This window comes from Pteronotus mesoamericanus, unplaced genomic scaffold, assembly GCF_021234165.1.
Source record: "Pteronotus mesoamericanus isolate MK-2021 breed Mesoamerican mustached bat unplaced genomic scaffold, CSHL_Meso_final contig_100, whole genome shotgun sequence".
NCBI classification, from domain to species: domain Eukaryota; kingdom Metazoa; phylum Chordata; class Mammalia; order Chiroptera; family Mormoopidae; genus Pteronotus; species Pteronotus mesoamericanus.
Window position 1 is genome coordinate 19,108,544 of NW_026554999.1, and position 25,152 is coordinate 19,133,695.

Below are 25,152 nucleotides of genomic sequence, written 5' to 3' on the forward strand. Positions count from 1 at the left end.
AGGGTGAATGAGAATTGGGAGAGCGTGATGCACCGGGACAGGTAAGAGCCCACCATGGGGACGCCTCATCCAAGCGCCGGCACGTAAAGGAGTGAGGGTTGGGGAACATCTGGGACGCTCAATCCCAAGGTACTCTATGGACAGCGCAGCGCCCAGGTGAGGCGGGGATTTGGGGAGAAGTTCTAGGACAACCTGAAGAGAGGGTATGGGGGGCCTCCTACCCCGGGTACGGGGACCCCTCACCCTCATTTTTGCACCCACTGGTCGTGCAAGTACCTCCCCCTCACTACTAACGGACCGAGGCCAGGCAGGCCAGGGGCGTGGCTGCCGGGTAGTGACCTCCCTTCCCCGGGTTACTGAGTCCTGGCTCGCGTGAGAAGCGCGGCGACCTCTGCCCTTAGGTCATCGGGCGGAAGGCTAGCAGCGCGGATGGGCTGTCCCTTCCCCGACCCAGAGCCCCCAGAGCTTCTAGAGCCCCAGCAACTGGCATGAAAGTCGCGCTCTCTGGCCTGGGAGCAGGAATACAAAGAGAAGGTGCGGTCGTGCCGAGCTCTCACTAGCGGCTCGGTGCTGCCTCTATGGCCACTTTGAAAAGCTGCAAACCAGGGGTAACCTCCAGCCGGGATCCACCAGCCCTCGAGGTTCCCTCTTGGCTCCCGGGGTCGCTAGCGTTTTGGCGGGGCAGAGAAATCAAGCCGCGAGGGAGACTGCGAGGCTAGCTCCCGGCGACCGAGAAAAGGATTTGAGGGAGGGCGTCGGGCCGGACAGGGGAAAGAGCCAAGGGACTAAGGAGGGGGCACCTCGCACAGACACGTCCTAGGCTAATGAGTTTGGGTCCGGGACCTCCCTCTTGGGGGAAGAGGTCACGTGGCCCGTCCCCGCCCCACTTGGCCGCGGGTGCAGTGTCGCCAGTTGCGTGAGAACGGCGAGAAATCCCGAGCAGACACCCAGACTCCCAACGTCCGGGACCTGGTCGTGTCCTGGCACAGTCACGCGAGAGGGGAGGAGATTCTGGGGGCCTCTTAATGCGCCAGTCTCTCTCTAATGGAGCACGGGGGCGGAAGAAGAGGAGTGACTGAGCCTGGCTGCTGTGCCATTGGATGGGAGTCGGGGGCGGTGCAAACGGTGCAGGTTTGCGTGCAGAGCTGGGCTTTGGCCTGCGAGCGGGCGCCAGCGTGTGCCCGTATTTTTGGTGCACGCCTGTGGCAGGTCACGCAGCCCCAGAGCCGTCCAGCTTTCCTGGCTGGCTGCCTTCGGAGCTGTCCCCGCCCCTGCCGAATCCACCCGATGTAGGATGTTCAGGCAGAAAAAAGCCGTATTTGCGTGTCTAGCTCAACCTGTCTCCAACTCACCACATCACCCGCCCCACACGCGGTGCTCCCCAACCCAGCGAATGGCACTGTCTTCCATCTGCTGGCCCAGGCCAGAAAATAGCCTCATCCTGACCCCTGACTTCCGCGTCAGGCAGGCGCCACCTCATGTATTGCACAAACATTTATCGAACGCCATGTACCACCACTGTTCTGGATGCTGACGATTGATATGCAAGTGAACAAACTCAACCTCCTGCTCACATGGAACTTATATAGTATTTTGGTTGAGGGGGGAGGGGTTGGGAGACAGATAATGCACAGAGAATGTCAGAGGGTGACAAGTGCTACAGAGAAAAACAAAGCAGAGAAAGGGATAGGAGCAGACGGCATTTGAAAACAGGGTGGTCAGGGGAGTCCACATGGAGTAAATGACACTGAGCAGAGGCAGGCATGTGGAATCATGAATCAAAGCACACAGACTCCTAGAAGAAGAGTGCCCCGGGGCAGAGGGAACAGCAAGTTCAAAGACCCTGCACAGTGGTTCTTGAGGGAGGGAGCAGTACCAGGGGCAGTGGTCTTGTGACTGGGGAGTTCTGCTGGAATTTTATGACCCCAGGGGAGGGGATGCTCATGGGGGACATCCCTGTGCCAGGTACAGGGAGCACCCTATTGCAAAACATGGGACTTCCTCTGTGTGAGGAGACATTGTGAGGTCTGAGTCAATGAAGGCCACTCTGGCTGCTGTGCTGAGAATAGACAAGGACACGTTTCTCTACTCTGACATCTGTCCAGGCCCACTGCCACATTCTCATCTCAGCCCTCATCATGGCTCCCTCAAGTACTAACAGCCTCCAAACCTAGTTTCCATTTGCCTTTTACTCCCTCCAATTCTTTTTCCAACCTGTCACATCCAAAGTGTTTTTTTCAAAAATGCAAACTCTCTATCCATCAGCACCTTTCCTCTTTAGTAGCTCCCATCTGAATACAAAGTAGAATCTTTAGCAGAACCTACCAGGCCTATCCACCTCTACTTCTAATCTCCTCTACTTGAAGTCTCAGCTAAAACATCACTCCCTCTAGGACAACCTCCTGAATCATCTCCATAGCAAGTAGGTATCCTGGCCTGTTTCCAACACTTATCCATAGTAATCCTCAAAACACTTGACTCTTCCTATGACCCCTACCCAAACTGTGACTCCTTCCTCCAAACCCAGACAGAGAAAACCAGCTTGTGGGTAATTGATCTGATAAGCCAAGTCCTTGCAAGATATTAATAACAGGTAAATCCAGCTGTATTATGGATGGGGCACCTGACCCGGGTGATGTTGAGCCCAAAGTACTGATGCTATACTGGTGGAACTTAGGCACCAGAACAGGCAGGACACAAGGGAGTTATTACTTGTCTTCTGGTTCATCCAGCATTGTTCCATTCACCCTATCCTCTACATCGCTGGCTCAACCCGTGGAGCTTCATGATACCCAAGGGGGAGGGGGTCTGTCCTTGAATTCCAGTTGGAACTAGAGCCACAGAAATGGAAAGAACCTGTGTGGAAGCTGTGGCAAGGAAGTGGGGAGCAAAGCACTCCCAGATCCTTCATCTTGCTCTGCAACACAGTCTGTCCTTTGGTTCCCCAGAGTCCCCACCAATGCTCAAGCTCTAAAGAATCATGGCAACCTGCTCTTCTGGGCTGGAAGACCATCTGCTGAGGCTCCTGACCAGGGACCCTAAAAAACCGTTTGTTTGACAGAAGAGGCATTTATTTGCTAACACTCTCTAAGGGACTCGACCCCCCAAATAAATTTACTAGCTAATTAAGCCCATTTCTTTCCTACTGGGCTCAAAGACACCTGGCAAATCAAAACAGAGCCTAGAGCTCTAACCCATTAATTCTAGGCCATGATTTATTGCCCCAGACTAACAGCAAAGCCACAGGAAGCCAAAAGGGGATCGCCTCAGTGCCTGGGTCAGGGTTCCCATCTCCCCGTACTCCTGGACAGTCTGGTGAAATGAGGGTTAAGGGAGGCAGTGAATTTCTCACCAAGTCCTGTCTCCACAGAACAGCTCCCCAGATGGAGGGGGTGCTCAGGAGCACTTGGCGAAGAACAAGGGAGACAAGCAGGAGGTTAGGGAACCTTGGCCAGGAGCTGAACAGCCAACACTGGGTAAAAGTTTACATGCCTTTGCGTGAGAAGCTCTTTGGCTGATTCCCTAACGATCAATACCAGGAACACAAAGGTGGGGGCAGTGGGAAGCAGAGGGGACTCTGGGCTGAATGGATAGAGACCACTGCTGAGGGTCTTGGCCCAGCAGAGCCACCCAGCTTAGAGTCTTTAATCAGCACTGTTGAGAAGTATGTGGCAGGGAAATGGGGAGAAAGCAAGCCCCACGGCAAACCTCTACCCAGTGGTAGAGGGCAGGAACCATACCCTAAACACAGCCTATGCTGAATCTGGAAATGCTACAGGCGCTGTAAGAAGCTGACGTGGGGCAGGGGGCAAGTAAAGGAACTCTGGAGAGTGGGGGACCATAGAAGGGTCACGGAGCATGAGGAGTTATAGGAAAGGCCTTTCTGGCAAAAGGACCGGACATGACAAGAACAAAGCATGGGAGTGGGAGGTTGGAGTGAGGCCCTTTGAGAAGAGTTGGAGAGGAGGTGTAGAACTGGGACTTGCCTCCCAATGTGTCTTCACCCCACCTACCCACTCTTCACTCTACTCAAGATCTGAATCCCAAGTGCCTTCCCCCTCCTCCTATGCCCAGAGAGCCGAAGAGGTTTAGTTCACAGGATCCAGGGCTTAGATGGGGCAGTCCTCTACCCCAAAGCCAGATCCCTGCCTCTTGGCTGCTATAGTTAGGGTGACAATATTTTCCCAAGGTAGACTTGGTCTAAGCCTTTTGCCCTGGTGAAAATACTAAACGTGCCCTCTTTCACTCTCAAAAGAGTCCTGTCTTGAACAATAAATTATACAGTCATGCTGGTGACAGTGAGCATCTGAGGGGTTTTGTGTGCCCAGCACCCATTCTCTCTTCTGGCATTACCACTTCTGTTCCTTACCCCACCTCTACTCTCAGCCAATAGTTTTGATGGAGCTGACCACACCCCAGGTTACCAGGCTGGCGCATGATCCAGGCCAGGCCAATGAGAACCCAACGAAGATTTTTCTGAAGTCCTTGGAAGGGAGAGATTATCTTTCTGCCAGGGTAGTTAAGCTAATTTGAAAATAACTCTGGGCCTACCAGTGGCCATTTTTTAAGAAAGTCTGCTTTAGAATGATGCCTATTCAGGCAAAAGCAAAACAAGGAGGTGAGGAGAGGGAGAGAGGGAAAGAATCGATGACATTGAGCACTTAGATCCAATTATTCCTGAAGGCAATAAAGTTTACCCACAGAGCATCTCTGTTACATAAATCAGAGTCGCCACCACCTCCCCTTTGCCTCCTTTCCCCTCTTTGCTCTTCTTCATCTCTTCACCTTTTTTATTCTTCCTCTTCCTCTTCTAATAGGAGCTGGATTTGGGGACTTGCAACTGAAAGGATTATAACAAACCCTGCAGGCCAGAGAGGTTTACCTTGCAGTGCTCTGTGAGTAATTAAACCTCAGCCAGAGCCGGAGCCCTGTATTTGCCCCTACAGCCCTGCTGATCTCAAGCACCTGCCTCAATAGATACCTTTCTTGGGTTCATTTCCCAAGGAGCCCCTACCTTATATCTTGGGAACAGTGGAGGTGGGGGGATGAAGGTTAGAGGGAGGAATCCTCAGTTACGTGTAGGAGGCTTGAGTTCTGGTCCTTGCTGTATGGCTCCAGACCTCAGTTTCTCCATTTTTTAAATGAGCAGTTTGGACTGGGCCATCTCTAAGGACACTTAGTGTGACTGAAGTAAAGAGATGGGGAGGGTTCCTCCCAGCACAAGGGCAGCTCCAGTCCTGGCTGCAGCCCAACAATTTTAACCTCCAAGACTGGGGTGGGGGCATCTTCAGAGGAGATGACCTTCTTGATCTTGATAAAGATGACTCTGGGAGAGAGGAATCACAAGCATTTGCATTAACCCTGGGAACTTGGCCCCTCAGTGTTGCTAGGTTTGAGTAACTCTCTATTCCCCAGGAAAGGGGTGGTATTGGCAGGAAGCAGGCACTGGAGAGACCCCTTTGACACAACACGCAGCATACACGCTGTGCTGGGGGCTCACAAGGGGGTGCTTCCCTATTTTGAAGTAGTCACTTGCTTCCACTTCAGCCTCAGAATTGGAAACTGAGGTGACGGGGGAGGGGAAGACCATGGCTGGGAGTTCACACACTAAAGTTGGGAGTCACAGGGCTCCTTTCCAGCCCTCAGACTCTGTGATGCACCAAGGGTAAGCTCCTGGCATGCAGGACCCATGGTGCATGTAACTTAGTCTTTCTGGTGTCTGGCTGAGAGCCAAGCACAGAACATGTGCCAGTGTTTATTGACTGAGTAAATAAGTGAATGAATGAATGAGTGGCTCTATCTTGATCCCATTTGGTTCCTCTTTCCTCTTCCCTGGCAGTTGATACAGATGTCTTTGTCCTGGCCCAGTTCCTTCTTCGCCACGGAGCTCCTCCTGGCCTCTGCCATCTTCTGCCCATTATTCTGGGTGGTCAGGGCCTGGCAGCCTCAGGTCCCCAAAGACCTGAAGAGTCCACCAGGGCCCTGGGGCTGGCCCCTGCTTGGTCACATTCTGACCTTGGGGAAGAACCCGCACCTGGCACTGTCGCGCCTGAGCCAGCGTTATGGGGACGTGCTGGAGATCCGCATTGGCCGTGTACCTGTGCTGGTGCTCAGTGGCCTGGACACCATCCATCAGGCCCTGGTGCGGCAGGGTGACGATTTCAAGGGCCGGCCTGACCTCTACAGCTTCACCTTCATCAGTGGTGGCCAGAGCCTGACCTTTAACCCAGACTCTGGACCAGTGTGGGCTGCCCGCCGACGCCTGGCCCAGAGTGCCCTGAAGAGTTTCTCCGTAGCCTCAGACCCAGCTTCCTCATCTTCCTGCTACCTGGAGGAACACATGAGCAGGGAGGCTGAGGCCCTCATTAGCAAGTTCCAGGAGCTGATGGCAGGGGCCAGATGCTTTGATCCCTATACCAGGCGGTGGTGTCAGTGGCCAAAGTCATTGGTGCCATGTGGTTTGGGCAGCACTTCCCTCACAGCAGTGAGGAGATGCTCAGCCTTGTGAAGAACAGCTATGACTTTGCAGAGACTGCCTCCTCTGGGAACGCGGTGGACTTCTTCCCCGTCCTTAAATACCTACCCGACCCCACCCTGCAGAGGTTGAAGGCCCTCAACCAGAGGCTTGTGCGGTTCCTGCAGAAAATGATCCATGAGCACTATCAGAACTTTGACAAGGTGACCCAGCATTCAGGGAGTGAGATGGCACCCTGCAGAGTCTGGATCTGGCCCCTCTCACCCAGCTCCAAAGTAACAGCTGATGTGCCTCCAAGGCCTAGGAAGGCTCTGGGACACCTGGGACCAGCTGTGTGACCTGAAGCTAATCTTTCTACCTCCTAGTCTCAGTTTTCTCATCACTATAGCCTTCTCAGAGGAGCGGCTCAAAGCCACAGAGAGTTCTGTACTGTGGGGGGCTGTTACTATGAATGAGAAGGATTTTGTTCCCAGGAACCTGACCCCTGACAAAGACTCATTCTCAGCTCAGGTGTCACTTTGCTTCCGTGTACTCACACTAACCTCTTCCTTTGAAATTGGACCCCTGGGTTATTGGGAGAAATAATCAAAGGGGCATGAAATGACACTTTAAGCCCTACCCAGGGCAGATGCCACCTCCTGCTGTGAGCCTAACCCTGCAGAGTGGAGGCCTGGGGGAGGGTGGCAAACGGGATCAGGTAAGGTCCAGCCTTTGGCCTTGGAAGTGCTGCAGAACCTCTAAATTTGTCATTCCTCAGGACAGTGTCCAGGACATCACAGGTGCCCTGTTCAAGCACTGTGAAAAGGACTCCAGAGCCAGCAGTGGCCTCATCCCCTAGGAGAAGATTGTCAACCTTATCTACAACATTTTTGAGGCCGGTAGGAGCCAGTTTCCTGCCCCTCCACCCATCAGTACCTGCTGTTCACCCACAGCATTGCCCAGCCCCCAAGTCCATCAGATAATTCTGGAACAACACGTCAGATGGTGCAGGGCAGAGAGATCTGGCCCAGGTTCAAGGTTTGAGCCCAGGTTGTACTAACAACTCCCAGGGAAAGTCAGCCAAGTCCTTCTCCTCCTCTGGGCCTCAGTTTCCCCATTTGAACAATAAAGGGATCTCTGGCTTGAAAGTCTCAGCCCCTGTAATTCTAGTAGCTAACTATGAAACTAGTGACTCAAGGCTAGGGATGGGGAACCAGGGGATGGAGACAGAGAAGGGCAGTGCTTGCTACGTACATGGTGGGTGCTTGGTAAATGTTGGTTTCTTGTTCCTGTCTTCCTTCCTCATCTTGCCCCATGCTGCCCAGGATTTGACACAGTCACAACAGCTGTCTCCCGGAGCCTCATGTACCTTGTGACAAATCCTGAGATGCAGATGAAGATCCAGGAAGAACTGGGTATGCAGAGAGAAATTTTGGGACCCCAGGTCATTTGTTCAGTCCACATAGCTGTTATGTACCTACTATGTGCAAGCCCTGGGCATGTAATGATGTCCACCCTTGTCTAGAACAGGCTGGTGAGGGTTGGTGGGTCTCAGACATGTAAATAGTCATAGAGTGACACCACATAGAGTGACACATTGTATCACAGGAGACACAGATACCTTGGAACAGTTAAGGCAGCCCCTAAGCCCTGTCTGTCCTCTATAGCCTACAACCACAGTGATTGGCAGGGCACGGCAGCCCCACCTCTCCTATATGGAGGCCTTCATCCTGGAGACCTTCTGACACTCGTCCTTCATCCCCTTCTGCATCCCCACAGGTGAAGCCCACCTATTGTGCCCTTCCACATTTCATCCTCATCATCTTTCCTCCTGCCAGTTTCTCAGCTCTGGGCCCTAGCTGAGACCTCAGCATCGCCTTCCTAACCCTGACGCCAGGTTCCTCACAGACCCTTGGCCTCTGGTCTGCCCCTATTCACTCCAAACATGACCAAACTACCCAGTTCTCAGAAAAAAATCACACTCCTAACCTCAGTTCTCATTTACCTCTGCTCACCTTCTTACCCTGTGAGTACTTTCAACATACCCAGACTGGCCTCCTTATCCCTCACAGGCCAGTTCCAGCTGGTCTCCAATTTTGCTTATGCTGCGCCTTCTGTTTGCAATGCCTTCTAATCTCTTCTCTGGCTACCACAGTCCTATCTCTGCCCAAGGTCAATGCTGACACAAAACTTCCCCTCCCCAAGAAGTGTTCTTGACTCATTGAGCTGGCACAGCTTCATTTCTGATACCTTGTAGATCATAGATATGTACAGCCATTTGTCCTTGATTATGTGCTGAGATTTTAACAACATTGAAAGATGGTGGCCCTGGCCACTGTGGCTCAGTTATTTGGAGCATTGTCCTATAACCAAAGGGTTGTAGGTTCGATTCACTGTCAGAGCATATGCCTGGGTTGTGCGTTCTACTTCTGGTCTGGGTATGTACATGAGGCAACTGATCAATGTTTATCTCTCACACAGCTGTTTCTCTCCCTTCTTCTCTCTCTAAAAGCAATGAAAAAAAATGTCCTCAGGTAAGGAAACAGAAAAGAGAGAGATAGTGAACCCTTCCTCTGCCCCTTTGTTGGTCTAGTTCTGCCCAGGTAAGAGAGATCGGATTCCAAAGCCAGGTTGGAAACTCCCAGGGTTCCAGAGAATGGCTGAGTGCACAGCTGGGCACAAAGAGAAGTGTAGTAAACACACGTTGAAGTGGAAAGACAGGAGCCAAGGAAGGGGAGGGACAATTTCCCCCGTTCTGTTCTCCAACATTTCCTCCCAGTGTAGAGTATGAAGCCGGCGGTGGGCAGACTGTTAGGGTGGTGTGGAGGTAGGAGCAAGAAACACTCAAATATATACCCCGGTTTTCCAGCCCTTGACCCTGACAGGGAAGGGAGCCCTCTTCCCTTCTCAGCACAATGAGGGACACAACACTAATGGCTTCTACATCCCCAAGGAACGCTATGTCTTCATGAACCAATGGCATGTGAATCAGGACCAGTAAGTACATATCCCCCACTAAAAAGATGTATGAAGTTCAGCAGTTAGAAAGGCTGTTTGTCCCTCTAGGAACTGGTTATATAATAAAGAAATGTGCCTTAATTGCTATATAACTCTTATATAAAGTGACACAATTTAAGTCTGTTTCTCAAACTTTAGTGCAATAAGAATTAACCAAAAAGAAGAAAAAAAAAGAATCAACGAGGAATTTGGTTACAGATTATGGCACCTCCTCCCCCAAGATTCCACTTTGGTAGCTAAGGTGGAGTACTCAGGTGATTTTGATGTGAATGGCTTAGGGACTTCTCTTTGGAAAATCGCACTTCAGTCTATAAGCAGGGGGACCACGTAATTTACCACCCAAACAGGGGTACTTCTGAGTGTGGGATGCTATCGATAATTACTTCAAAACAATAAGGATAAACTGAGATATATTATGGATTCCCCATTTTTTTACTGATCAGAATGGAGACAATTTAATATTAAAAGCACTATTTTCAAGGTTGATCTCTATTCTTTTTTAAAATTTATTTATTTAAATTTATAAATCATGTTTATTCTATTACAGTTGTCTCAGTTTTTACCCCTTCACCCCCCCTCCACCCACCCTACCCCCCATCCCCCATTCCCCCAGTCAATTACCACTCTGTTGTCCATGTCCATGGGTCATTCATACATGTTCTTTGTCTAGTCCCTTCTTTCCACCATCCCCTCTGGTCACTTTCAGTCTGCTCCATGTTTCTGTGCCTGTGGTTTATTTTGTTCATTAGTTTATTTTGTCAAATAGAGTCCACTTATAGGTGAGGTCATACGTTATTTGTCTTTCATCAACCGGCTTATTTCACTAAGCTTAATATTCTCCGGTTCCATCCATGTTGTCACAAAAGGGAGGAGTTCCATCTCTCTCTCTTTCTTTCTTAAATGCAGATTGATTGTATTTATTTTTTAAACATCAAAGTTAATTATAAAATAGTAAAAACAATTAAAACCATTATAAAGTCTCAGCAATTAAACCAACATGACACCAGCACAGAAATAATCAAGTAGATCAATGAAATATAATGAGCATTCTAGAGACAAACATATATATCTGTCTAACAATATAATATATGATTAAGTTGATATTTCATATCAATAGGTAAAATAAGGTTTGTTCAACAAATAAGGTGCATGGACCACTATTACTTGAAATAAAACAAATATAGAGCCCCATTTCACACATTATACAAGAAATATTCAGGTGAGTCAAAAATCAATATGTAGAATCTAAGGAGTTTTAGAAGAAAATAAAACTAATATTTTTCATGACCTGAAGTAAAATATTCAAACCCAGAAGCTATAAAGTAAATATTGACAATATGACTATATTAAACATTTAACTATATAGTAATACACATATAAAAAAAGTTAAATGACAAAGAATAGAATAGAAAAGTATTTGCAACACATCTAAGACATGTTTCATAGATTTTGTTTTTGTTTTTTAGGGAAAAAAGTTCTACAAACCTTTAATTAATAAATGGATAAAGAATACCAAAAAGTCATTTAAAGCTTTTTTTTTAAATAATAGAAATAGGCAGGAAATATACTAAAACAGGTTTAGTTTCAACAAATAGTAAAGGAACAATTAAAATAACATCATTGTCACAATCAGATTAATGAGTATTAAAAATATTGGTAATATCAAGTATTGGCAACTCTGAAAGGGATTGGGTATTCATAGAAACTTTTTCTTCATCTTAAAGCAGTCCCTTTAGCATATTTTGTAGTGCTGCTTTGGTGGAAGTGTAGTCTTTTAGCCTTCTTTTGTCTGGGAAACTCCTTATTTCACCTTCCATTTTAATTGAGAGCCTTGCTGGGTAAAGCAGTCTTGGTTGCAGACCTTTGCTTTTCATGACTTGGGATATTTCTTGCCATTCCTTTCTGGCTTGCAGCGTTTCTGTTGAGAAGTCAGCTGCTAGTCTTATTGGGGCTCCCTTATATGTTACTACCTGTTTCTCCCTTGCTTGTTTTAGGATTCTCTGTTTGTCTTTGATATTTGCCATTTTAATGATGATGTGTCTTGATGTGGGCCTCATTGGCTTCCTTTTTAATGGGACCCTCGGTGCTTCCTGGACTTGTGTGACTTTTTCTCTCCTCCAATTTGGGAAGTTTTCCATCATTGCTTTTTCAAACAGGTTCTCTATCACTTCCTCATTCTCTTCTCCTTCTGCTATCCCTATTATATGGGTATTATCATATTTCCAGTTGTCCTGCATGTCCCTCAATTCCTCTTCATTCTTCTTGAGTCTTTTTTCATGTTCTTGCTCTTTCTGGGAGCTTTTTTCTACCTTGTCCTCCAGCTCGCTGATTCGGTCCTCAGCTTCATCTAGCCTGCTTTTGATTCCTTCTACTGTGTTCTTCAATTCAGAAATGGTATTCTTCATTTCCTTTTGCCTCTTATTGATAGTTTCTATGTCCTTTTTCATGCTGATATAGTTTGCAGTAAGTTCCTTGTCATTTCCCTGTAGTTTTTTGTAATTCTCTCTGAGCTCACTGAGCTCCTTGAGCTTCCTTTGAACCATTGTTAGGAACTCAATATCTGATAGTTTACTTGCCTCTATTTCATTTAGTCCTCTTTGTGGGGATTCCTCCTTTCTGTTCTAGTGAGGTGTATTTATTTGTCCTCCCGTTATTTGCGAGACTCTTGTCTTTTGCTTCTGCTTCTTAAGTTGATCTGTCTTGATTTCCTGACTTTGTGGTATGAACTTCTATGGTTGGAGACAGCTGTTTTTACTTTCTGGATCTGCCTCTGATGATGTCAGATGTTGACCCTGTCTGACCTTAGACAGTCTGTTCGAGACTTCCAGGAATCTACTATTTGTGGCTGTCCCCTTCAGCTGTTAATCTATTCACTCCACACTCAGCAGGCCACCTTAGACAGGTCAGGGCGGGGCAGAGTCCCCCCTGGGGGCAGGGTTATTGGCCCTCTCACGCTGCTGCTGTATGGGGGAGGAGTCCGCACTGGGATCCTGTTGGCTACTCTCTCCGTTCTCTCCCCAAAGCCTCTGTCCCCAGTCTCTCCTCAAGTGTCGCCAGACTTCTCTGCACCCCCTTTAGCCAGGGATCTCCTGACTGTGGCTGCCACTCTGTACTCAGCAGGCAGCTTAGACAGCACAGGGCAGGGTGGAATCCCACCTGGGGGCGGGGCTATTGGGTCCTTTGACCCCCGTGTCGCTCAGGGGGAGTGGTGTCCACCTGAGCAAGATGGCTGCTGCCACATGGGGAATGAGTCGGCACTGAGATCCTGCCGGCTACTCTCTCAGTTCTCTCCCCAAAGCCTCCTTCCCCAGTCTCTTCTCAGGTGTCTCTAACCCACTCTGCCCCTGACTTTGCCAGAGACCAGGGTAAGTGGCTGCAAATAAAAATTTATGCGTTGGCCCTTTAAACAGTTCTTTGCATCTCCAGCCACCTGTCTCTGGCAGAGAGCAACCCTGCCGCTTTTCGCAGCTGGCTATTTCCTGTGTACTTTCTTGGCTCTGGTGCTGTGGGCTGGAGATCCCTACTTTTGGTTTAGACCCCACTCTTCTCAGGGGGATCCAACTGGCCATTTCAACATCTTTCTGGTGCTGCCGCCCATGGATGCCTTGTTCACCTTCTCAGGTCTGTACTGCACTCCTTACCAGTTAGATTGTGCTAAAGCCAATTCTTCTGTCTCCAAGGTTATAAGGCTCCTCTCTCGCCATTGTTCAGTTTTTGTTCCAGGTGATTTCTCCACAATTTAGTTGTAATTCCAGGTTGGTCCTGGGAGGAGGTCAGTGTGACTTCCACTTACTCCTCCGCCATCTTGATTCTCCCCTCTATCTATGCTTACACTGGTGGTATCCTCCAAGGGAGGAAGTCTGTTCAGAAATCTTCCTCCAAGAGTGTCCTCCCAGGGTCTCCCAGCCCAAAGATCCCAGCCCTTCTGTTCCTCTTGCAGAAAGCTGTAGGGGGACCCATTTGAGTTCTAGCCAGAGCGATTTCTCACTGCCAAAGACACTACCATCAACAAAACCTCAAGTGAGAAGGAATGCTCTTTGGCATGGGCAAGCACCAGTGCATAGAGGAGGTCCTGGCCAAGTGGAAGGTCTTCCTTTTTCTGACTATCTTGCTTCAGTGGCTGGAGTTCAGTGTGCCACAGGCTTGAAAGTGGACCTAACCCCTATCTACAGGCTGACCACGAAGCATGCCCACTGTGAATATGTCCAGGTCTGGCTACACTTCACCATCAAATGAAGAGGACACCAGCATGCTGAGGCAGAAGGAAGGAGGGTGGTCAGCCATGGGCCTTTCTTTCTTTCCTTTTCTTTTTTATTGATTGATAATTCATGCAGGAAAAGAGAACTTTTCCCCTTTTCTCTTCTAGGTTCTTTGGCTGATCTACAATTAAAGTGACAAAAGACGTTAAGAGAAGAAAAACAAATTTAATTTTGTACACATGGAAGCCCATAGAAATACAAGACCCAAAGAAGTGACTAATGCAGGCAGGTTTTATACCTTCAAACCAAAGAAAGAATTATTTGTAAAGATTTGACAAAACAAAGGAGTTTGAGCTTTGAGTGGCAAATTAATAAAGAAGTAACAAAGTTTGCTTATACAGCTCTCTCAGCCTTGAATTTCCCATCTCTGGTGATAAGGGTGCCTCCTACCCTCCTGATATAGGGAGGGTATCTTCATGTAGAAGATTTATTTCCTGCTTTCAGGGAAACGAAGAAGGGGCAGAGGCTCCTTTTTGTATCAGCTCTTTATTAAGTAACTTTAATTCAAAATAATATGTCAAAATGGAATATTTTAGGATGATTTATTTTGCTCCCCATCATTCACATACAATATAATTCACTCCCTTAAAATGTGCAATCCATGGCCTTTAGTATATTCAGACTTGTGCTACCACACCACAATCAATTTTAGAAACTTCTTATAACTACCCCCTCCCAAAAAAAACATGCCTCCCTGGTCAGGTGGTTCAGTTGGCTGGAGTGTGACCCCTCTACACCAAAAAAGGTTGTGGGCTTGTAAAGGTTGTGGGTTTGATCCCCATTTCTCTGTCACAACAATCCCCACCCCACCACTTCTAAAATCAATAAACATATCCTTGGGTAGGGATTTTAAAAAAAATACCCATTAACAGTCACTTCCCATTCCCCCTCAACCTACCTTCCCTGCCACACCAGCCCTAGGAAATTACTAATTTTCTTTCTGTCTCTATAGATTTGGCTACTGGGAACATTTCATGTAGATGTAATTATACAGTAATTTACAGTAATATACAGTCTTTTGTGACTGGCTTCTTCACTGTGCATGGTTTCAAGGTTCACCCATGTTGTAGCATGTATGGTTTCATGAGTCCTGAGACTGGGCCCATATTTGTTACCTCAGTCATTGATGGGTATATCTTTTACTGCTCTCTCTTCTTTGTTTTTGTATGATTCTAGTCTTCGAACACTTAAAGGGAGTTGGGAGGTAGGCTCCCAGTCTTGTGAGCCAAAGCCAGGTAAGTGAATGGGGATTCCTCATGTTCTGCCTTCCATTAAAAGGCAGAACATCTGACTTCTCACAAGGCCTTGATTTGTTCATCCACAGCTGGGAGAGGAGAAACTCCCCAGAAATGTTTAGGTTACCTGCACAAGCCCCAGGTGTCATCAAAGGATACTATCAAAAGAATGAAAAGATAAGTCACAGAATGGGAGAAAATATTTACAATTCAAGTATCTAATAAGAAAATTATATCCAGAATATAAGGAACAACCAAAAAAAAAACCCCCCAATTTTAAAATAAGCAAAACACTTAATGAACAGTTCTCTAAAGAAGACATGCAAATAGACAAATACATGGAAAGCTTAGCATCATTAGTTATTAGGAAAATGCAAATCAAAATCACAATGAGGCCTGGCCAGGTGACTCAATTGGTTGGAGCATTGTCCCATACACCCAAAGTTTGCGGGTTCAAAGCCCCAGTCAGGGAACATGCCTAGGTTGCAGGTGCAATCCCCAGTCAGGGCACATATGGGAGGCAACCGATCGATGTTTCTCTCTCACATCAATGTTTCTCTCCCTCTCTCTCTCCCTCCCTCTCTCTCTCTTTCTCTCTCTCTCTCTCTCTCTCCCCCCTTCCTCTCTCTAAAATCAATAAACATATCCTCAGATGAAACATAGTGAGATACCATTTCACACCTACTGGAATAGCAACTTTAAAAAGCTAGATGGTTATAAATATAAGCTGTTATATGTAAGCCTCATGCTAACAACAAAGCAAAAATCTAAGGTAGATACACCAAAAATAAAGACAAAACCTAAACATACCACTACAAAAAAAAAACACATCAAGTTACAAAGGAAGAGACAAGAAAAAGAAGGAAAAGAAGAACTACAAAACAATCAATAAAATGGCAATAAATACATACCTATCAATAATTTAGATGTAAATGGACTAAGTTCTCCAATCAAAAGGCATAGAGTGGCTGAACAGATTCTTTTTTTTTAAAGGCCCGTCCATAAGCTCCCTACAAAGAGACTAACATCAGATATAAGGACACAGAGAGACTGAAGGTGAAAAGATGTAAAAGATATTTCATGTAAATGAAAACCAAAAGAAAACTGGAGTGGCTATACTTACATCAGACAAAATAGACTTTAAAACAAAGACTCTAAGAAAAGGAGTAGGGGCAGTGGCTCAGTGATCCAGAGACATGTTTGTTGTATAGGCAGTGCACAAACCACAAGGGGCAACATTTCATGAACAAGTTAAATTGGCATTCAAGAGCCAGGCTCCTGGCTTTGGGTTCAAGATGGTGGAGTAGCAAGATCCTGAGCTGACTTCCTCTCATTGACACTAAAACTACAACTACATATATAACAGCTATCTCTAAGAATGACCTGAAGATTAGCAGGACAGATTTTCTACAACTATAGCCATAAGTAAAAAGCCACATTAAAATTACAATGAGATACCACCTCACACTTGTCAGAATGGCTAACATCAATAAATCCACAACTGGCAAGTGTGGGCAAGGATGTGGAGAAAAGGGAACCCTCGTGCACTGTTGGAGGGAATGCAAATTGGTGCCTCCACTATGGAAAACAGTATGAAGGTTCTCCAAAAAATTAAAAATGAAACTGCCTCATGACCCAGTGATTCCAATTCTGGGTATATATCTGAATAGACCCAAAACACTAATTTGAAAAACATATATGCACCCATATGTTTATTGCAGCATTATTTACAATAGCCAAGATTTGGAAGCAACCCAAGTGCCCAACAATAGAAGGGTGGACTAAAAAAAGCTGTGGTACATTTACACAATGCAATGGAATAATACTCAGTCATAAAAAAGAATGAAGTCTTACTATTTGCCCAGCTTGGATGGACCTACATGGTATTATGCTAAGTGAAATAAGTCAAACAGAGAAAGACAAATACCAAATAATTTCAGTTAAATGTGGAATCTAAAGAGCAAAATAAATGAACAAACAATTGAAACAGACTTAGACACAAAACACAGACTGGGGATTGACAGGGGGGAGGAGAATTGGGGGACTGGGTAAAGGGAATAAGAAGTCAAATTGGCAGTCACAAAATAGTCACAGGAAGTAAAGTACAGCATACAGAATGACTATTTATGGTTATCACAGTTATGGTTCTAGGTGGATAATGGAAATATTGGAGGAAACACTTGGTAAAGTATATGATTATCTGACCATTATGCTGTACACTGAAGCCAATGCAAAATAATATTGAAAGCAAACCAGGAAAATGGAGACAACTGTACTTGAACAATAAAAAAAAATTTTTAAAAAAAGATGCTCTGGCTGTTGTGGCTCAGTGGATTGAGTGCTGGTCTGAGAACCAAAGGGTCTCAGGTTCAATTCCCAGTCAGGGAACATGCCTGGGTTCCAGGCCAGGTCCCCAGTAGTAGGCGCGCAAGAGGTAAACACACGATGTTTCTCTCCCCTTCTTTCTCCCTCCTTTCCCCTCTCTAAAAATAAATAAATAAAATATTTTTCTTTTTTTAAAAAAGAAAGTAAACGGTAATTGAAAAAAATTGCAAGTGTAGGTCAATTTATAAAAGCCACATTGAGACAGGTAGGAGGGGCAAAGACTCAGCTTAGTCAGGACCCACCCTCCTCCCACTGCCCATGCAATGACCTAAAAGTGGGAGGGATAGCACCACCACAGAGGTCCCCCCTGAAGAGTAAAAGATCTGAGTCCCAGCTTGGGATACCTGCACCAGAAAAAGGAGACCCCATAACACCTAGCTTTGAGAACCAGTGGGGCTTACTTCTGGGAGAGGCAAAGGGCTGTAGGAAACCAAAGTTGCGCTCTTTGAGTCCCAGAGCAGAGGCAGCAGTTTGAAAAGTAATATGTGAAGGTGATACATTGACTAATTTTAGGACGTACTGGAGAAACGTGTATCTGTTGCAACTTTCTTTAGGCAAAGAAGTGCTGGTGGACACCATTTCCCCCTTTTCTTTATTCTCCTCCCACCTAGCTGGTCTGACACTGCCAGATACCATTTCTGACACTCTCTATTAACCTACTAACACTGTTCACCTCAAAGGACCCAAACAGGCTGGCACCCCTGTAAAGCTGTTCCTGCCCTGCCACGCCTGGTGCATGGCCTCAGTCAGCACCAGTACACAGCAGTGTGTCTGCAACAGTCAAGGCTGAGCCTCTCAGCCGGCCACGCTGAAGGCCTTCCCTGCCCACCAGCAGACCTGCAACAGTTGTGACCAGGCCTCACAGCCAGCCAGACCAGAGACTAGTTTCACCTGCCAGCGTGTCCTTAGCAATTGTGGCCCAATCACAACAGGAGGCCACACTAGTCCACACAGGGAACACCACTGGAGCACCTGGCTCCGATGACAAGACCAGGGGAGGGGGGATTCCACCACTGGGCTCCACAGGGCTCCTTCTAAATAAGGCCATTTTTTCAAGACCAGGAGAGGTAGCTAATCTACCTAATATATAAAAACAAACAGGAAAAATGAAACAAAGGAATGCGTTCCAAACAAACAAACAAACAAAGCAAAACCCCAGAAAAAGAACTGAACAAAATGGAGGTAAGCTATCTACTAGATAAAGAGTTCAGCCCTTTTTGGTGTGGCTCAGTGGATTGAGCGCCAACCTGCAAACCAAAGAGTCGCTGGTTCAATTCCCAGTCAGGGCACATGCCTGGGTTGTGGGCCAGGCCCCCAGTAAAGGGCATGCAAGAGGCAACCACATATCGTTTCACCCCTTCTCTTTCTCCCTCCCCCTCTGTCTAAAAATAAGTAAATAAAATCTTTCTAAAAAAGAAGATATATTTTCAAGATATATTTTTTTAAAAAAGAGTTCAAAGTAATAGCCATAAAGATGCTCATCTAACTGCAGACAAGTGGATAAAAAAATATATATCACATCTTCTTTATTTATTCATCTATGATTGGGCACTTGAGTGCATGTAGAATGAACGTAGCTCAACATGATAAAAGCCATACATGACAAGTCCACAGCTAATGTCCTACTCAATGATGAAAAAAAGTGAAGAAGGCACAAATAAATATAAAAATATTGCATACTCATGGATGGGAAGAATTGATATTGTTAAAATATTCATACTAACTACCCAAAGCAATCTGCAGATTTGATGCAATCCTTATAAAAATTCCAATGGCATTTTTCACAGAAATGGAACAAACAACCTTGAATTTGTATGGAAACAAACAAACAAACAAACCCTGAATAACTATAGTAACCTTGAGAAAGAATTACAAAGCTGGAAACATGATTTCAAACTATTATAAAGCTATAGTAATCAAAAAAGTATGGTACTGGCATGAAAACAGATGGAACAGAAATAAACTCACACATAAATGGTCAATTAATTGATGACAAAGAAGCCAAGACTATACAATGGGGAAAGGACAATCTTTTTAATAAATGGTGTTAGAAAAACTAGACAGCCATAATTCGAAAGAATGAAAGTGGACCACTCTCTTACACCACACACAAAAATTAACTCAAAATAGATTAAACACTTGAATATAAGACCTGAAACTATAAAACTCCTATGAGAAAACTTAGGCAGTAACCACCTTGACATCACTCTCAGCAATGATTTTTTGGATTTGACACCACAAGCAAAGGCAACAGAAGCAAAAACAAGCAAGTGGGACTGCATCAAATTGAAATGCTTCTGTACAACAAAGAAAACTATCAACAAGCCCTGGCTGGTATGGCTCAGTGATTGGAGCATTGTCTTGTCTCATACACTGTAAGTGCGAGCTTGAGTCCCAGCCAGGGCACACGCCTAGGTTGCAGGTTTCAGTCCCCAGTACAGGGTGCATACAGAAGGCAACTGATCAGTGTTTCTCTCTCTCCCTCCCTCCCTCCCTCCTTCTCTCCCTTTTTCTCTAAAATCAATGAATATATCCTCAAGTGACAATTTAAGTAAGTAAATAAATAATAAAGACAGCCATTAGCCCAATGTGGCTACTATATTACTAAAAAATAAAAAAACTATCAACCAAATGAAGAACAACTTACTAAATGGGAGAAAATATTTAGAAATCATATACCTGGTAAGGGGTTAATATCCAAAATATACAAAGAATTTATACAACTGAATAGCAAAAAACCCCAATTTTTAAAATGCGCAGACTTGATTAGGTGTTTTTGCAAAAAGGACCTACAGGTGACCAACTTGTACATGTAAAGATGCTCAGCTTCACTAACCATCAACAAATGAGATATCACCTCACACCTGTTAAAATGGATAGTATCAAAACAATAAGTGTTGGTGAGGATGGGGAGAATAGGGAATTCTTGTGTGCTGTTTGTAGGAATGTAAATTGGTACAACCACTATAGAAAACAGTGTGGAGTCTCCTCCAAAAATTAAAAATAGAGCTACTACATGATCCAACAATTCCACATCTGAATATTTATGCCACTATGGAAAACAGTAAGGAGGCTACTCAAAAAATTAAAAATAGAACTACTATATGATCCAGCAACTCTACTTTTGGATATTTATCACCTTAAAGAAAATGAAAACAGCCCTGACTGGTGTAGCTCAAAGGCTTGGGCATCATCCTGCAAACTGAAAGGTTGCTGGTTCCAGTCAGGGCACATACCTAGGTGTGGGCTAGGTTCCCAGTTGGGGGCTTGCAAGAAGCAAGAGGCAACCGATTGATGTTTCACACATTAAGGTTTCTCTCCTTCTCTTTCTTTCTCCCTTCCCCCTCTCTAAAAATAAATAAACAAAATCCGTTTTTAAAAAAGAAAGTGAAAACACTAACTGTAAAAGATACATACACTCCCATGTTCATAAGGCTTCAATGTGCGAGAATCATCCCAGGTTCTGTGCTAATCACCCCTTCCTTTTCTTTATTCAGCACAGCAAAGCCTGAGGTGTTCTTTTCTGAGGCTGATTCTTCACTCCTTAAGGAAACAGACAGCACTGCCTGTAGCCCTTCTCCTATCTTCCACTGACACCCTTTTCCTCTGACACTTCACAATGTGCCTGAAATCCAAAGTGACCTTTGGTAACAATCCAAAAATAAAGGGCCTAATATTGAATTCCCCCCCACCCAAAAAAAACAAGATGAACTCTGTAGGCCAAGATGGAGGCGTAGGTAGACATACATTGCCTCCTCACACAACAAAAAGGACAACAACAAATTTAAAAACAAAAAATAACCAGAATTGCCAGAAAATTGAACTGTATGGAAGTCTGACAACCAAGGAGTTAAAGAAGAAACATTCATCCAGACCAGTAGGAGGGGTGGAGATGGGGATCAACAGAAGAAGTGGTACATATGAGGAATATTATTTAGCAACAAAAAAGGAATGTAATCTTGCAACAAATCTGTGAACAACATGGATGGACCAAGAGGGTATTATGATAAGTCAAATAAGTCAGACTGAGAAAGACAAATACTGAATAATTTCATTTATATGTGGAATCTAAAAAAAACAAATGAATGAAAAAACAACAGAAACAAGCCAAAGATATACAGAAATAGAGGATGACTGCCAAAGGGGAGAGGACTGGGGGATGGGAATTTATAAATAAAGTATATACATTACAAAAAAAGGGGAGTAACACAATAAAATATTGCCAAAATATTATTTTTGTTTTTTAAATTATATTCTATTGGTCATACTATTATCATGTTCTGATTTTTCCCCCTTTACCTCCCCTCCACCCAGCACCCCCCACTTCCTCAGGCAATCCCCCCATTGTTGATGTCCATGGGTCACACATATAAGTTCTTTGGCTACTCCATTTCCTATACTGTAATTTACATCCCCATGGCTATTCTGTGACTACCTATTTGTACTACTTAATACCCTCACCTCCAAAATATTATTTTTAAAAAAGGCTCAGGCCTTCCCATCTCTCCACATAGCCCTGAGGGTGGAGCACTCACTGCACTCCCTTACTTCCACAGTGGCCGAGCCCCTCATTTTCCACTCTGAGCTCCCTAATTTCACCTCCAGTGTTTCCACCTGAAAAATGGAGGCAGGGAGTTGGATTAGTTGATCTCATACAAGCCCCAAGTTCTAAGTGTTTAATAAGCTTGCATGTTCTTTACAAAATCAGAGAACTGTTCATTACGTTTTATCTCCTGTGCGTGAGCAAGGCTCCTCCCCATGGGAAAATAGAGACAGAAAGACAGAGCTTGAGGCTGCTGAGAGTGGACTCACACCTGAACTAACCACCAGCTTCCTTCATGCCCCTCCATCCTAAGGCTCTGTCCAAGAGAGCTGTTTACCCTTGGAGGGACCAACTGAGTATAGTGTGACTTTCAGAGTCCAGGTGTGGAGGATGAAGGAAGGAAAATTATGGAGGAATACTCTGGGAAGATCTTAGAAGGAGGTAGGAGAGAATGACAGAAAAAATGGCTGTGCCCGCTCATCTTTCATGACTCCCTGCCTTCTGGAATAGACACATCCAACCACGGGGGCAGTAGAGTGGGTCTCTGCAAAGTTAGTCCTCTTTTCCTATTGGCTTTTATTACTGTATCAGAGATGTATTCTGTAGGGAAAAATAGCCACTAATTTCAAACTGAAAATTCCATAAGAATCTGGTTCAAATGGTGACTAATTAGGTGTTGAAGTCTAGGAATGAGTTATGAATTTTTGGACCCTGCCAGAGCCCCTTTCCAAGTAACCCACATATAGAACTGCTGGACCTCACTTCTTTCAGCTTCTCTCAGGCAGAAACCACAGACTGATAGGGGTAAACTGTAATGCCACCTTTGACCAGCAGGAGGTGCTATCTACTATAGACCATCTGCACTCTTGTTGAAGCCTTCTTTCAGTTTATTATTAATACTAACCAAGACTCTGTTTTATCTGTCTTACAAATTATGATTCTTTGAGACTAGATGAAAAAGAGCCAGACCTTCATTTCCAAAGTGTTCATCCAGTGGCATAATTACCCCAACATTCTGGAAGGAATCACAACTGTTTGCAGCTATGTAGAAAATAATAAATTTAAGAAGTAAAATCAGCTGCACTCTGTGCTGAAATCTTGGAGGGAGGAAGCACCTCACCTGAGCTCCATCTGTCTTTGTCCATGGCTGTTCTCAAATCAAAGCTAACTCTTCGGCCAACTATGCATCGGAAAGAAGATTCAGCTTACCGCCCTAGCTGGTGTAGCTCAGTGGATTGAGCACCGGCCTGCAAATGAAAGGGTCACTGGTTTGATTCCCAGTGGAGGGCACATGCCTGGGTAGCAGGCCAGGTCCCCATAGGGAGTGTGTGAGGTGCAACCACACACTGATGTTTCTCTCCCTCTCTTCCTTCCTCCCTTCTCTTCCCTATAAAAAAAATAAAATCTTCAATTAAAAGAAGATTCAGCTTATCTGTCAGCTTATCTGTCAGTCAGAGGAGGAACAGCTCTACCCTAGGGGACCCCACTCTGAGGGAACCTAAGGCTGAGGAGAGCATGACCCTGTCATAGACATCACAAACTGAGGAGGAGGCACAGCCTCTACCTGGGGCTCCAGTCTGAGTGGGGAACAAGCCTGCTCTGAGAACGGGGCTCCAGCCCAATCCTGGGAATCTCATGGAACCTGGACTTGTCTGAGGAAGGAGACATGACCTTGCTCTGGGAACTCCAGTCTGAAAGGATATGGTTCTATCTTTCAAAGCCCCTAACTCATGGAAAACTCCAATGATACACCCCATTGGCACATATAAAGACTCCAATAAGCAACAGACATTGCCCGACTTCGTCAGTCTAAGACTCAGCCCAGGCCTAGCTCTCTGGGGTGTTTCAAGTCCACTGGTCACCAAACAGCCACTGCTTCCTCTCATTCCCCATGGTCAGGAGCTGACCTTAGCTTCTCATGCACACCTGGCTGATATTTCATTCACTCAGGGGGCTGGTCTAGGGCTCCCCTCTGGCCAGAGCCAAAGTAGGAGGAATTGGACATGGAAACATTGCTCGCGTTCCCTTCTCTCCAATCCTGCCCCCACAGCAGGCTGCAGGCAGGCTGGAAAAGCCCTTCCTGCCCCTACCTGGGCAGGTCCTGGACACACATCATGCCAGGCTGTTCGCACAACAACCCTAGCAGGTGGACATCATTACACCCCCTTTTGAGATAAGGTTCAGGAAGGATGATCTGGGAATTGTTGGGGAAGGGATTCGGGGCTGTGTTTCCTACACCTTGTGCAGAGCCTTGCATCATGCCTTGCCTCACTCCCTCAGCCAGGAATGCCTGGATAGAACAGGGTAGCTCAGACATGCAGCATGATAAATGAAACATGTAGAGAGTTGGAGAGAGCACTTGGCTGGAGGGTGAGGAGCCCTGAGCTCAAGTTCTATGTGTGAGCAACATCAGCCAAGCCCCTCCCCATCTCTGGGCCTTGGGCCTCCATCTCCAGCCCCCTCTGAGGGTTTCTCCAGCACCGTAGGCGGACTGGGCCATGAACAATGACTCCTGCTCTGCCAGCCTCACCTAAGACTATGGGCAAAATCTCATGAGGGTCTGGAAAACTTTTGAGGTTTGCCACTGGAGTAGCGTAAATTTGGTGAAGATGAAAAATTATGTGATTTCTCTAAGCATCCTAGCACATCTGATTTAGATCCTTTCACGTTAATCTCAAGTATCTACTACCACCCTTTATATAAGTTAGTTTAGGTTGTGGAGAAAGGCATTTGATTGGCTCAGGCCATCTTTCTGAGCCAGGCCACATGTGAGTCAGTGATTGAGTCCTTTTGGAGCCACATCCACCACTGGGCCAAGGAGTCACAGCCAGGGATGTTGGCAGGTGGGCCCTGCACGCCATGCCCAGGAAAGGCAATGGCATGGGGGGAAACTAGCAGAGCCGCACAGGAACCTCTGTTTTTCATTTGCCAGTCCTCCCCACCCCTCCTCACACCCTCAGTGCAAAGAAATCTTGCTCTTGCCCTCAGTCCTCCCTTGCCCTCTAAGACTGGGTCTACCGACAAATTAGAGAAAGAACCACTGCTATTCTTAGTCCAGACCAGCTCACCCCTTCACTGAAGGGGCTATGACGCTGAGACAGGTGGTCCTACCTGGCTCCTTTTCCCTCAGGATGACTTCTCTCCCAGGATCCCAAGTCCTTACACAAATATACCCAGTCCCTGAGGACCCTCCAGATCTGCCTGGATAAGTTTCATTCTTCAGGCAGCTTGCTCCCCGAGGAAGGATTTCCAATTGAA

The 25,152-nt window shown here is 45.9% G+C and overlaps 1 pseudogene; it reads left to right on the plus strand.

Annotated features, from left to right (window-relative positions):
* Positions 1 to 5,848: 5,848 nt before the first annotated feature.
* LOC129079862 (cytochrome P450 1A2-like) lies at positions 5,849 to 13,708 on the plus strand (annotated as a pseudogene).
* The last annotated feature ends 11,444 nt before the right edge of the window (positions 13,709 to 25,152 follow it).